A 16,436-nucleotide genomic window follows, 5' to 3' on the forward strand; every position below is an offset into this window, starting at 1 on the left:
CAGTAGGGAAATACCTCTGTAATTCTCACATTCAGTTTCATTTCCCTTTTTATACATAGGTACTATGAGATCTCTACTACAATCATCTGGAGTTCATCCCTCTGCCAGGCCTTCTGAGCTATGCACTGCACTGAGCTATGCAGTGCAGTGCAGCTACTTTAAGACCTTTATACCTCCATTCATGACTTATTTTTCACGGTATTAACAACACCAGAAACACTTTTATCAACAAGGATGTTTTATTAACGCTTATTTCGCTGATTTTCAACTCAGCATCATCAGAGCACAACACACATGTAAACGCGACAGTGAGTGAGTGAAACAACAATAATGCAAAAGACAAAAGATCTAAAGTCCTATTTTTGGCGCCCTCTAACGAAAAAAAAAAAAAAAAAAAACAGCAGTTATCCAGGAGTTTTTCTTAGGATAACCATCTCCCAAATTTTTGGCAAATTAATGCAACCATATTTGTTAAGGTTGGGAGAATTCTTCAAAGCCATTGCTGACTCAAAAAATAATCTTTCAGATCTATAACGACTCCTAAATAGCACATTCGTTTTCCTCCATCTAATCCTGTGTGAAGGAGTGTCCAAAGCGTGGTCTGCCAATCCCGACTTGCCATAGTAATAGTAGCGAATGTATCTTTCATGTTCTTCCAGGCAGATGCTCACTGATCTTCCTGTTTGCCCGTAATAGGCCAAGTCACATGGAACTTCATACACTCCTGGGTGTGCTTATCCTTAAGGTGAGGTTTATCCTTAGGCGAGCAGATCAGAGTTGCCAGCTTGACATGAGGTTTGAAGGTGGTGCGAAGGCCATGTTTCAACAATACTTTGGCTATCTTTTCCGATGTACCTCTGATATAGGGAATATAAATGGTCGTGTTGTATTCTTGTGTATTAGGGGAGGGCAGAGTAATGGGCCTATGTAGTATTTTATCTATTTTGTAGGGACTGTAGCCGTTGGCTAAGAACGTATGGCACAGGTACTGGAGTTCAGTGGCCAGAGCTGTATCGTTAGAACAGTTGTTCTAACGATACAGCTCTGGCCACTGAACTCCAGTACCTGCTATTCCCTATTCCCTATATCAGAGGTACATCGGAAAAGATAGCCAAAGTATTGTTGAAACATGGCCTTCGCACCACTTTCAAACCTCATGTCAAGCTGGCAACTCTGATCCGCTCGCCTAAGGATAAACTTCACCCTTTAGCATACTCAGGAGTGTATGAAGTTCCATGTGACTGTGACTTGGCCTATTTTGGGCAAACAGGAAGATCAGTGAACATCCGCCTGGAAGAACATGAAAGATTCATTCGCTACTATTACTATGGCAAGTCGGGATTGGCAGACCACGCTTTGGACACTCCTTCACACAGGATTAGATGGAGGAAAACGAATGTGCTATTTAGGAGTCGTTATAGATCTGAAAGATTATTTTTTGAGTCAGCAATGGCTTTGAAGAATTCTCCCAACCTTAACAAATATGGTTGCATTAATTTGCCAAAAATTTGGGAGATGGTTATCCTAAGAAAAACTCCTGGATAACTGCTGTTTTTTTTTTTTTTTTTTCGTTAGAGGGCGCCAAAAATAGGACTTTAGATCTTTTGTCTTTTGCATTATTGTTGTTTCACTCACTCACTGTCGCGTTTGCGTGTGTGTTGTGCTCTGATGATGCTGAGTTGAAAATCAGCGAAATATAAGCGTTAATAAAACATCCTTGTTGATAAAAGTATTTCTGGTGTTGTTAATACAGTGAAAAATAAGTCATGAATAACCATCAACACCTAAGCTTATCTGTTAGATTTATACCTCCATACTTGAGCATTTGCTGAGTTCTTCTGGTCGAATATCATCTTTTCCTGCTGCCTTTCCACTTTTCAGGCTTTTGATTGCTTTTTCTACTGCAAGTATGAATATGTATTCCTGATTGCATGCCTGTTGAGTGTTTTTTTTTTTCCTCCACTGTGTTGTCAATGCTTGTTTCATTTATCAATTTTTCGAAGTAATTACTCCATACATCAAGGATATCTTTTTTCAGAAGTTTTCATGTCACCTTTTTCAACACTCTTTTCTCTATTTCTAAGCTTTTTCAACAGCCTCCAGAATATTTTGCCACCTTCTTGATATATATTTTCTATCTTCTTACCAAAGTCTTCCAGTGACTTTTGTTTAGCTAGTTTTATATAGTGTTCAGCTCTCTTATTTGACAGGAACTTTCGATATGCTTTCTTCTTTTCCTTCACTGCCTATAACTTCCTGTCCACCATGGTGTTCTGATTTTTTCTATCTTTGCAGACAACTTCACCACATGCTTCTCTGGCTGAATCAATCAGGGTTTTCTTCAAGGCTTGCCACTGAATCTCCAAGGTTTGGTTCCTGTTCTCAAACTCTTTCATTTTTTTCTTCAATAATCTTTGTGTATTTTAGTCTACAGTTCACATCTGAGAGCAGCTCAACTTTTAATCGCTTTAAAACTTTCTTACATGTTCTTCTTTTCAGTATGAAATTTAATTTTATTCTGCTCAAGACTAAATGGTGATCACTTCCAATTTCAAATCCTCTGTACACCCTAGTGACCTGCACCAGTGAGAACACATCACTATCAACAATAACATAGCCAATGAGATATTAAAGGGATAAAAATCCTATGTTGTTATATAGCCAGTAAGTGAAACTCAAGATCGAGAACTACGATCTATGAGTTTCAATGCCGAAAAACTATCGGCGAAGGCAGTTCGAAGCAAAGGTGGAGCAAGCTCCCTCACTATTCTTGATATTCTCTCATAATGTAAAACACAGCTCCTTGGAGATGTAATACTGTCATTACATTATGAGGAGAGGTCACTACCCAGACCGGTTTCAACCTTTTTTTGAGGTCTCATCAGTGAGTAGGTTAAATTGCCAGAAAACTAGCCGTTTGGCTTTTCATTTTAATTACAAAATATAAGCACACCTTTATGGCATTCGTATAGTGAAGGTATATAAGTTCTTTTCACTAAGCTTTGATATTTTCCAGGTCTACCTACTCACTGATGAGACCTCAAAAAAGGTTGAAACCGGTCTGGGTAGTGACCTCTCCTCATAATGTAATGACAGTATTACATCTCCAAGGAGCTGTGTTTTACATTATGAGAGAATATCAAGAATAGTGAGGGAGCTTGCTCCACCTTTGCTTCGAATTGCCTTTGCCGATAGTTTTTCGGCATTGAAACTCATAGATCGTAGTTCTCGATCTTGAGTTTCACTTACTGGCTATATAACAACATAGGATTTTTATCCCTTTAATATCTATTAAATTGCCAGAAAACTAGCCGTTTGGCTTTTCATTTTAATTATAGCCAATGAGACTTTATTTCTTGCCTCTTCTCTCCATGTGAATTTGTGCACATTTTCATGTTGGAACATTGTGTGAATAATAACCAGTCTATGTCTTGAGTAGAAATCCAACAGATATTTGCCATTATTATTAGCTTTGCTCTTTTCTTCAAATTTTCCTAAAATATGTTGGCAACAAAATATTTTTGTATGTCTGACAATCATTTCCTGCTCTGCTATTTAGATCCCCAACAAGGACCAGCTTTTCCTTTTTCATTGTATCAGTTGCTTTCTCTAAAGCCTCAAAAAATTCCTCCACTTCTACTTTAGTAGAACCTTCTTTGGGACAATAGGCACAAATTAGTCGCATTGTCCAGTTCCCCATTCTGATGTTTGCCAACATCACTCTACTTGATATTGCTTGCCATTCAAGAAGATTAGCCTTGTAATTTGTGTTCAGTAATATAGCTATACCTTCTTTTCCCTGATTCTCATTGTCTGAATATAACATTTTGTATTTATTGCTCAGAAAAATCTCACCTGATTTTGTCTTTATTGTTTCAGTTACCCGTATTATGTCAATCTGGTACTTATCTAATTCTTCTGCTAGTTCCATTTCTTTGCAATCCAGGCTTCTTATGTTGATAGTATTATTCGTATGATAGTACTGATTTTGAACTCTGGTGATGTTGAGTTGGGATGTGTTTCAGGATTTGTTCCAGTAGCTGACTTTTTTTGCTGTTCTCCCTTGTTCCTTGGTGAAAACAATGGGGGCCTTATTTAACCAGGCGATGCCCCAGCTGGCATGAAGTTCTGTCATGTTGTATCATTATTTTATATTTTGGTACAACTTGACAGAATTACATGTTGTACCAAACATGAAATTCGTTTAATAACATAATAAAGCCAATAAGAATACAATTTGGTCAGCTAAATCCCAAATTGCTGGCCCATCCTCATTCTTTCAGTATCCAGGTAGATACCTGGATACTGAACATCATTTCTACCATTGTTTCCAAGAGATGACATATTCTTATTTGTCCAGGTGATGACTGAGCAGTCATAATATTAAGGTTTCCTCTGTATCTGTCTAGTGCACAGTTAAAGATGTACCTATTTTCTCTCCTCTCTTTGCTGTTAAGTATTAGCTGGACAAAGTGGAACAAACTTCATTCCTGGTGTGTCCTGTCAAGAGCATACATATATAGATATATACTCCTGACATGTTTTGCTTGTTTTGTCCACTGTTCTCTGCCACGATGAGGCAGCCTGCAGAATTTAGAGGGAATTCATACAAACTAGCCAAATAATGACAAGAGATGCTTACTCACTTGCAAAAACATGCATGCACAACAAAAAACATGCTGATAAATACAAGCTGATTAGTATGTAGATTTTATAACCAAAAAATGAATGTGACAAATGATAACTAACACTTTGTATGTTGAGACTTAAGTGCTGTGAGGACATCATGTTGGAGGCCTAATAGAATGTATTAGGCACTCGGAAAGGATTAAAAATTATTTTAATCCTGCGGAGGTCGTGGTCGAAAAAATTGCAGCATTGATCGCGTGTATTGAGAGATACATTCATTACTAGTATGTGCTAAAATGCAATAAAACTTTAAAAAAAAACACTGCAAATATAATACATGATGGTTTATTTATTTTCGGTTACAATCTAGAAATTATTGAACAAAGAAATAAACAACTAAACCAATACTATACTGACATCGGAGGTCACGATACATCTCTCAGATACAATTTACTATCAAGTATCACTTTCGCATTCAACTCTATCATTCTCAGTATTCGACTCGAGTAACAAAATTGCTGAATCTCTTCAACATCTGATGGATTATCCAATTGATATATTTTTCCAGCCCTTTTTAACGGTAAATAAAAAATAAACAACTAAACCAATACTATACTGACATCGGAGGTCGCGGTATCTCTCAGATACAATTTACTATGAAATATCACACACCTTTACATAACACGTGTTAAACCAAACCTGACCGCATAAACGGTGTGGAATATCACTCGTAATATATGCATGCGCAGCTACTCGTGACCTCCAAGCTATACACTGGATATGTGTAAGAATATTTATATTAAACAATTTGTTTGTATCTGTCAGATCAGCCGCAACCTTCACAGGGTTAATACTTCCAATAATCCCTCTCAGTCACTGAGACATCTTCAGGGATTACAAAAAACTAATGTAGCATGCACTTAAATATAACACAATACTAAACTAACCACATGGGTGACTCTAAAGTCCAATCTAAATGGTGCGTCCTCTATGGGAAATTGTAGGTGGCCCAGAATGTAAGGTGGGATCTCTGATGATTAATGTTTCCCAAATTTTTGGAAGTTTAATGCAGCCATATTTATTTAGATTTGGTTGATTTCTGAGTACTGCCGCAGATTCTAAAAATAATCTTTTTTGAATTTACTGTGGTGGAGCATGTTGGTTTTTTTCCAGATCCTCTGGGTTGTATCCAAAACATGGTCTGCCAGGCCAGAATGACCATAGTCATGATCAGTCTGGCCTGGCAAACCATGTTTTGGATACAACCCATGCAATCTCCTTCATTAAACTTCTGAACATTTGGGAAATATTAATCATCGGAGATCCCCACCTTACATTCTAGGCCACCTACAATTACCCATAGAGGGTGCACCACCACCACCACCTAGATAAGACTTTAGATAGGACCCACGTGGTTAGCTTAGTATTGTGTTGTATTTGAGCTTAGTCTGTTACATTAGTTTTTTGTTGAAGATGTCTCAGTGACTGAGACAAAATATTGGAAGTATTAAAATCATGTTTAATCCTTTCCTAGTGCTGTATACATTCCATTAAGTCTCCAACATGATAACTAACACTTTTAATAGGTCGTGATAATATAGATAGTTAAACTGAATAGTTTCACCACATATGCTGGTGGCTTCTTCTGGATTAAGGAAGAACAAAAAAAATACAATAAGCTGTAAACATGTACCATTATATAACTAAAACCAACCATGTAGGAACTGTTTCACAAAAGTAAAAAAACAGGAATGTGGAAGCTGTCATGGGTCAGTCATTGTTCAGTATGCATGATAGTTGATAAACAAGTTAAAGTCTGACATGTGGAAAGATCTAATAAGTGACTTCCAAATATCACATAAAATTATTACTCAGTTTCTAGTTTCTGTTGAGTGTGCCTTGTGAGTGAATTACCATCGTAGCCTCTTTGATGTTGTGGGCTCTGAAGTTGTCTTCTATGTAAGGCATGGAGCTCTTGTTCGATTCACTACTGTGGTAAGTATGGGAGAATTGGAAAGCTAGGCCTGAGCTATCTTCTCTGTTTTTATTAACATCTCCAATATGCTCTTTTTGTCTACTTTCCAAACTTCTAGATTTGCTTCTAGATATATGTAAACAAGGTCACAAGAACATGAAATATTGTAAACTCCAGGATGTTTGTTGAAAGGGTCGTGCTCCTTGGGTGTGAGACCATTTCTGGTGATAGCTAAGCAATGGTCAGTATTATTGTTTAATTTCAACCACAACTCTCACATATACTTGATATGACTATAATGTCTATAATGTAGTCACTGTATCATCAAAATTTAATTTAATTTAACATCTAAGATTGGTATTGAATTCTCCAATGCACAATTGTTCTGCACTTTGGGATTGTATATCATGCATCTATTTTTGTTAGCACTACTCTTCAGATGCATGCATTCTCTCTCTTATTCACTTTATTCACTGATTAGATTTGAAATACTGTTAATTGTTTTGCTATGGCAGTAAAATTGTTGAGAAATCCCCCTCTCCCAAAAAAAAAAAAAAAAGAAAAAAAAACCCTCTCTCATCACAATTTATTCCAAGCATTTATAAGTGTAATTAGAAGTTTAACAATGGAAGAACCCTCCTGTAAGCATACATTTAAATATTATATCAGTACCTATATCAAAAAATAAAATAATGAATGTAATATTACATTCATTATTCATTATATTCATTACATTCACTAAAAAGATACCTAAACAGTGGAAAGAAGCAATGAATAATCCCTAAGAAAGGAGATTTCACTGTATCTGAGAATTGGAGGGGAATTAGCCTACTGTAAGTACCTGTAAAATATTGCTAAATGGGATTAAAAATGAAGGAGAAGATATCAAGGCATGAACATGTGGGAGTACTGTGCATCACAGTTTTACTTTAAGGAATGTCATTGAACAAAGCATAGAATTTAGAGGCCCATTATACCTAAATTTTATTTACTAATATTATTTAGTAATATAGACTGGAATCAAAAGACTGCATCTGGGGGCAAAGAAAATAAATTTCTGGAGTTTTTGAAAGACAATTACCTTAGGCAGTACATAATGGAGGGTACATGAGGATCAAGAGTATTGGATTTGATCATCTCATAAGATGATGTTATTATAAATGGGAGGTGTCAAATCTTCCACCAGTTGGTGAGTGACCATGAGGTGATCACTTGCTTGGTGACCAGTCATTCAAGGATGTATGTTAGAAAGGGATATATGCAGAATTATAAGACTGATAATTATGAAAAGCTCAGGAAACAGCTTGCGGTAATATATTGGAAAGAGGAACTCGATGGAAAGGATATCAATGCTGCTTGGGCCCTACTCAAGAACTATTTGGGTGGAGGCAATATCAAAATGTGTTCCTAAGGTTAAGAGGGTAAATAGAACAAGTGAAATGGATGAATTAAGAGATAAGGTATGTAATCTGGAAGAAGGTATTATGGAAGAAGCACAAAGGCACATGAGTAGTACAAAGAGCAGGCGAGGAAGGATGATAAGGGTATCAAAAGTGCAGTATGAACAGCAGTTAGCTAAAGTGGCCAAAAAAAATCCTAACAAGTTTTTTGATATGTGGCCAGTAGAAGAAAGAATGATTATGGTGTATGGTATAGGATGGGATTGATTGGTGAAAATGGAGGAATGATAACTTCTGAGAAAGATATAGTTGAAATATTTAATGAGCAATTTGTAAAGGTATTTCATTCTTATGAATGTGATATCATGCAGAACTTGAAAGGTGGGAAAGAAGGAGGAACTGTTAATAAGTGAACAGGAGATATATGAGGAATTGAATACACTTGATGTAAATAAGGCTGTGGGACTTGATGTTATTTCACCACATGTTTTGACGGAATGTTCCAGAGAGTTTACAACAGCTTTTACGTATCTTTTCAACATGGTCTTTTACTGGGTCAAGTTCCCAAGGAGTGAAAAGAGGGTAAAATTGTTCCAGTTCATAAGGGGGGGGGGTGATAAGAGTAGGGCTTTGAATTATTGTTTGGAGTAGTGGTTAGAAAAGTTAGTTAGGACCAAGATTCAGAATTGGGTTGACAACAGAAAAATACTCTTTGGCAGCCAGCATGGATTTACTAAAGGAAGATTGTGCTTTAGCAATCTGCTTACTTTTTATAATAAAGTGACAAATGCATTGGATAAGGCTGTTGCATATACAGTGGTATATTGAAATTTTGCAAAGGCATTTGATAAATTGTCACATGACAAGCTGGTAATTAAATTGGAATAGATGGGGCTGAACAGCAGAAAGGTTCAGTAGATTAGTTCGGTGGATTGGAAATTGGCTGTCTGATAGGTGTCAGTGAGTTGTCTTATGGAAGAGCGATATCCCAGAAGAGGATAGTTACCAGTGGTGTATCCCAAGGGTCTGTTTTCAGTCCATTGCTGTTTAATTTGTATGTAAATGATATTTGGAGAGGTCTGAATGGTGATGTGCAGTTGTTTGCTGATGATGCAAAGTTAGGGAGTGCTATCAGGAGTAGAGCAGATGCTGTTGCTTTGCAAGAGGACTTGAATACACTGGCTGAATGGGTAGATAAATGAATGGGGATGTCAATTCAATGTTGTAAAGTGTAAGGTTTTGAAATTTGGGAAGCAGAGATGGGATGTAGAGTTTACCAAATATTATTAGTGGAAATATCGTGGAAGAGGTAGACAAGAGATCTGGGAGTGATTGTAGACAAGGACCTAAAATTTCAGGGACATGTTACTAAATTTGCGAGGTAAACACAGTGGATAATGGAAATGATGTGGAGGGCACTGACTTGTATAAGTAAGGATGTTATGGTTCCCTTATGTAAGGCTTTGATCAGGCCACATATGGATTACTGTGCACAGATTTGCTCATCTGGTTTTCAAAAAGATTAAGATGTATTGGAAAAGGTTCAGAGATGATTGACTAAGGTGGTTTCTGGTCTCTGGAATGTTGAGTATGAATATAGATTGACAAAATGCGATTTTCAGAAATTGGTGGATAGAAGGAGGAGAGCGGATACGATCAAGACATATAATCTATTAAGAAATTATTACTAGATTAATGTCGGGGAGGTTTTTCATAGAATGGGTGAAGTTTGGAAGAGAACAAGAGGTCAATCCTGGAAGCTGTATAAAGAGAGTGAGAGTGAGGGGGTGAGGAGCAGGTTTTTTTTTGCTTTGAGAGTGGTGAGTGATTGGAATGCATTGCCCGAGAGTGTGGTGAGCGCAGAGACGGTGAACATATTTAAGGTGCGGTATGATAAACTGTGTGTATAACAGTAGACTTCCCACGATGAGTCTTTGACTCCATGGATGTTTTTATAATAATAATAAGTTAGAAATTTAAAGTTGTAATTTTTTAAATAAATATCTCAGAGTTCTATTTTACTTTTAGTTTGGTTTGAAGTATTATTGTGTACTATCAAAAAAAACTGTAAGAACATCTTTCTATTAAAATAAAATACATGCTAAGAAAACTATGCTAATATTGTTTGTGAAAAACGTAAGAGGGATGCAGAATTTTGTTTAAAAAAAAAAGCAGGAAGGAGGGCACTCTGTAAAAAGTTTAAAAACAACTGGTAGGCATAAATTATGGAAGAATTTTTTGCATACAAACTTTATCAATAATAATAATGCCATCAGACCCTACTTCACTTGATTTCTCACCTTTTGTGATTTCCCTCCATCCCATATGTCCACATGAGATCAGATATCTCTCTTCCTGGACTCATTCCTCTAGCCTCTCCTCTCCACATCACTTCCACAGCCTTCTCTCCATCCATAAAAGTGTTCTTTTTGGCTCAAGACATTATCTCTCACTTATACTCCTTATGCTGTATAAATCCCAAACCCACCCTTCTTTAGATTTTTTTTTTCCCCTATATGTGGGGTGGTGAAACAAAAACCTCTTTAAAAATGCTTGATGCTATTCACAAGTAGACATGGTTAATTTGATGACCTTCCTCTTACTGACTCACTCCAGTCATTATCTCATAGACTTAATATTTTTGCTTTGTGTTTCTTTTACAGGTATTTTCATGTGCATTACTTTGCTGAATTGGCTTTCGCCACTTTTCCACTTTTCTCAAACCTATAAGCACACAAGCAGCTGGTTAACATTTATTCAGTTCCAGTTCCAAAAATACTGAACTATCATGTAGTCCTATTTCATACCTTATAATTCTGTACTGTGGAAGCCTTCCTTACACAGTTTTCCCCATTAAGATTACAACATGCAGGTGTTTAAAAAACATATCAACAAGTTCCTTCTCTCTTCTCAGCTATTGGCCCACATATCGTGCTGACAGTGCTGTAGGTTTTCAATCTCTTTTGTGTGCGATTGATATTAAAATTAATATTTTATGTTGGCTAAATAACTCGAAAAGCATGCTAAAGTAGCTTGAAAAGAAATTTTTTCAGACTACTTTAAGCCTACAATAAGTAACATGTCATTGCTCACACTGAGCAATGAAATACATTTCCCACTCAAAGAGAATAAAAGCATATCTTACTTTTTTATTTTTTTCATTAAACAAAAGTTTTAATTACCCAAAATCTTTCATAATTAAACTTTCAATATTACATAAATTGTCAAATGATAGTCATCACTGATCACTTCCTTTTATTCCAAATCACTCCATAATGTGTGCGTATGACAGAGAGAGAGAGAGAGACTCCCACCCATGAAAGGTTGTAAACCTGTAGTACATTAGTACTGTCAGTGAGAATTTTTGGTTGATGATTAAAAAAAAAAATCAGAATAGGAGTTTCAGTTTAATCATTAATTCGGAATCACATAAATTTATTTATGTGATTCCGATTCTACAGTGTGTGGTAAGAAATTCAAGAAACATAATAGTAAAAAAGTCGGGTAGGACAAATACAAGTCATTACATTCAATGTCAGTCATTACAAATGACTGTTTTTTGAATTGTCATTCATTTTGTCATAGTAATTGAATGGGTTTGGTGTTGGGCATTTAAAATGGCTATTATTGGCTGAGAAGACATAGAATCAAAAAGTCAATATAGCTAATGATCAAAGGGTACTTACAGAGCAGGATTCAACAGCAAAATGGGTTGTATGACAGAAGAAGATGGATATGAGGTTGAAGAAGAATGGATAAAGGTGTGGATTAGACAGTCAGGATCAAGAAAAAGGGAGTGGTCAGACCAAAGAAAGAGAGAGAGAGGAGTGGTATAGCAGCTAAAATAGAGAATGTTGGTGCTGCTAGAATGGCCTCAAACACAGAGATTGTTATGTTTGTATACAATTGTAAGGAGTATTCAAAATAAGAGAGCTGAGTCTGTTGCATTGATTGAGTCTGTATGCCCAAATATAATTGGTATAAGTGAAACTTAAATTGTCTGAACATGATATGATGTTGGGAATAGAAATGGAAGAATATATACAACTTTCCAGAAGGATAGGAAAGTGAAAAGAAAAGGAGCGAGTGCTGTTAATGATTACAGAGGAATTGTGTCCCCAAAGTGTGGAAATTGATAGTGCATGTGCAGATTGTGAATCTGTATGGTGTGAAGTTCTGATAGGATACTGTTATGAAATAACAGTATCCTATATGATCTGGATCCGATATGATCTGGATAGGAAATGTAGAGAATACTGATTGTGAAATGTTTAGACAAATTGGTTTGATGTGTAAAAAGAAGGTGATCCTGATGGGAGACAAGACTTTAATTACAGCAATATAGAATGGAAGGAGGAGATAGCATATAGCAGTGGTGTTCAACCTTTTTTACTACGCGAGCTACTTTTTTATAAAAAGTTATCGGCGATCTACTCTCTTATATAAATCACGTTCCCCCAACCTGATATCTGATTATGCACAAATAAACAACTAAAAAAAAAAAAATACACACCTAAAAACTTTATTTGTGTATTTACAAATTTATTTATCACTTTTAATTATTTTAATACAACAAAAAAAACAAAACAAATATATTGGAATAATATTTTAGAGCCTGTGTAGCTCAGTGGATGTGGCGTTTGCCAACCACGGCGCTTGGCCGCACGAAGGAAGACTTGGTTTCGAGTCTAGTCGGCGACTAGAGGAAATTTTTCTAAGCCTTTTTTCGACCGGTTCCCGAGTTAGTCGATCTCTGGCACGGGCAAGCAGGTTTTTCCTCCCGGAAACTCGGGTTTTTCGTCCTGTAAACTCAAGAAAATCGACCGTAGAACCCACATTATTTCAGACATTAAATATATTGTGTTAGGGTTAGGGACCACGAGATGGCGGCACATTTGAGCCGTCTCTCTTCACTGAGTACTGCTTAATTAGTGATAGCCTTGGGCCATCTATCTTTGATTGGTACCAGTGGAGAATGAACTGCCCACTCAGTCTCCAAAAGTTAGATAGGGCTAAATGGCCTCGCCTACTCCCCGTATACGGGAATAAAAAGGCGTTAGCTGATTTTTTATGAAATATTTATTTCTCTCTTTTGGAAAACCAAAGTTAGAAAAAACAACAGATTGATTACAAACTCACAAGCTACAGGAAATGCTGGTTAATTAAAAAAAAGAAAAGTTAATGTGAAATTTGGCATTTTTGGATCTCGCAATATTTTCATAGCCAAGTTGATATGAAGAAGTGGCCAATCACTAACAATCATCCAAATAATTAAAATAAAAAGCCAAAAGGCTAGTTTTCTGGCAATTGAATAGATATTAAATGGATAAGAATCCTATATTGTTATATAGCCAGTAAGTGAAACTCAAGATCGATAACTACGATCTATGAGTTTCAATGCCGAAAAACTATCGGCGAAGACAATTCGAAGCAAAGGTGGAGCAAGCTCCCTCACTATTCTTGATATTCTCTCATAATGTAAAACACAGCTCCTAGGAGATGTAATACTGTCATTACATTAGGACAAAAGAATGGCCTCAAACACAGAGATTGTTATGTTTGTATACAAATGTAAGGAGTATTCAAAGCACAGCTCCTAGGAGTATTCTAATAGGAGCTGTGTTTTACATTATGAGAGAATATCAAGAATAGTGAGGGAGCTTGCTCCACCTTTGCTTCGAATTGCCTTCGCCGATAGTTTTTTGGCATTGAAACTCATAGATCGTAGTTATCGATCTTGAGTTTCACTTACTGGCTATATAACAATATAGGATTCTTATCCATTTAAAATCATCCAAATAATCATTTGTAATTTGGTTTCATAATTGATTTTTTATGACGGTCATATTTGAAAATGCGGATTCTGACAAGTATGTCAATCTGAAACATGAGAGAATTTTTCGTGCAATATCAGTTAATGTTGGGAATTTTTCATGTGCATACTTCCAAAAGACTTCATTGTTTATTGATTTTAAATGGAAACTATTCTGAATGTTTATTATCTGAAGTTTTTTAGTTAGTTCAGCTTGGTTTATAACAAACAGCCCACTAATTTTATTTGAAATTTCTGTGATGTTCAAGTTTTCTTGAAATGAATTATTGATAAAAAAATACAATCATTTCAGTTTTATTAAAATCTTTAAATTTATCTTGAATTTATTTCTTCCTCAACTAATTCTATTTCACGAATAAATTATTTTAAATCATAGCGAAGCATTTCTTGATTTTGTTCAGAAAATTTTAATAAATATGGGCGATGTCTAAATTTGCAGTCATATATATTTTTCTTTAATAAAAGTAAGTATTGTTGGAAAGTTTTTATTGAACTTAACATGTCAATTAAATTTTTATCTCTACCTTGTAACTCTAAATTTAAATTGCTTAATTTCGTACAGAAATCTACTAAAAATGATAAGTGTAACAACCATCTTTTATCACTCATTTGCAGATAAATATCTCCTTTTTCATCAAGAAAATTTTTTATATCGTTAATTAATACAAGTCTTTCTAAAAATTGACTTCTGCTGAGCCAGCGAACATTGTTGTACAACAGAAGTTCCCTATCATCATCATCTGCCTGTAATTTAAATAACCGCCGTTGCAGGGCTTTTCCTCAAACAGAATTTACAATTTTAAATGTAATATCCAAAACATCTTTTGTGTTTAATCTTTTACAACACAGTACTTGTTGGTGAATAATACAGTGGTACGTTAAAAAATCTGGATATTTGTCATCGTTTTTACATAATGAAATGAAGCCTGATTTATTACCTATCATTGCAGGAACACCATCAGTAGTAATAGACACAAGGCGGAAGTTTGTGTTGTTTCACAAATTCATCAAATGACAAAAAAAATGTCTTCTGCCGTAGTCCTTCCCAATAATGGTATAATTTTCAAAAGTTCTTCTTTACTTGAATAATCTTGAAATACCATGCAAATAAATACCATTAACTGAGCAATATCAGTGAAGTCGTTTGATTCATCAAATTGTAATGAAAACGCAACACACTGGTGAATGTCTGACATTAACCTGGCCTAGAAACTTTTCTCCAGCAATTGGAACTCTTCCTTTCAGCAATTTGAAACCTTGTCTGCAACCTAGAAGTAGTAGTCTCTCTCTCTCTCTCTCTAGCAACGTCTTGAACCGAGAAGCTCCTTTCTGGAAGCGGGAAACTCCTCTCTCAAGCAACGTAAATCTGGGCAGTCTCTCTGAAGGCGACTCTGGACCGGGCAGCCTCCTCTCTGACAGCAATTCTGAAACCAGGACCCCTTCTGCTTGCTTCAGTCCCTTTTTATTAGGCCTCCTCTGTGACCTCACATGAAGTTTGGCAACCCCCCCCCCCCCCAAAAAAAAAAAAAGAATCGGTATGAGTCTTTCATCTTAAGTTTCAAGTTCGGCACGCCTTTTGTTCTCCTCCGCTTTCTTTTTATTGCAAGTTGCCGGCCATAGGAAAGTTGTTTGAACTCTTTCTGACTGACTTCAGAGATGTTTACAATTAGAGCCTGCAAGCCTTTCTCATACATACAAGTTTCAATAACAATCTTTCTAATGCCACCATGTGCAGCTTCGGCGACAAAAACATTACCTTTGTTTTTAACACTAACATATTCTTATTAAAGCAGTATGTACAGTTAGCTTCAAAAGAGTTATTTACAAAAATATCTAATACAAACTATACCGAGACAAACAAAGTTTATTTTTTTACGGTATTCACATGGGACTTAACCTAAGTAAAAAATCGATGTAATGTGATTTGGAATTTTAATATTTAAGATACAATCGAGTTTTTACACTTTGCTTATAATCGTATTCACTCGGCTCGCCGTTTCACTTCCTCTGATCCAAATTAATTCATTTACCTTGACTTATAAGAAAATTACTGATTTGACAGTTTTAACGAAAAATAAATAAACAATAACAATACACTTAAAGTGAATTAAAAATAATACAATATAATGATAAATAAAATATTATGTTTTCGGTTTTAATTAAATTTGTAAGGAAGGAGGAATACACAAGAGATCGACCAAAAATCACTCTGCGATTGACCGGTCAATCGCGATCGACAGGTTGAACACCCCTGGTATATAGGAACAGTAGAGTGAGTTTGTTGAATTTGTGTTAAGCAGCATGGGACTGAAGTAACTAGAGGATTTAATGTTTTGGATTTGGTGAAAACTTCACAAGATTTAGTTGTTAATGAGGTATTGACATAACCACCAGTGAAGTGGCGTTGTTACCTCACTGGTGGCAGTGAAGTAACATTTTGTTATTAATATGGGCTACTCCAGGGAGTCCTTAGACTCAGTGAGGGAAGTCTTAAGCATCATGTCAAGAACTATCCAACATTTGCACTTTATCTATCATACTTTGCTTTGAACTCATTCATAGTCATGGTACCCACAACAGACTCTGGCAACCTATTCCA

The 16,436-nt window shown here is 35.9% G+C and overlaps 1 protein-coding gene across 4 annotated transcripts in view; it reads left to right on the plus strand.

The window, feature by feature from the left end:
- Positions 1-16,436, plus strand: part of LOC150101606 (kinesin light chain-like) — a 465,700-nt gene that overhangs the window by 349,091 nt on the left and 100,173 nt on the right. The gene's annotated exons all lie outside the window — the stretch shown is intronic.

The sequence above is a fragment of the Typopeltis vanoorti genome, chromosome 11, assembly GCF_054136105.1.
Source record: "Typopeltis vanoorti isolate ZY-2024b chromosome 11, IOZ_Tvanoo_1.0, whole genome shotgun sequence".
Classification (NCBI taxonomy): Eukaryota; Metazoa; Arthropoda; class Arachnida; order Uropygi; family Thelyphonidae; genus Typopeltis; species Typopeltis vanoorti.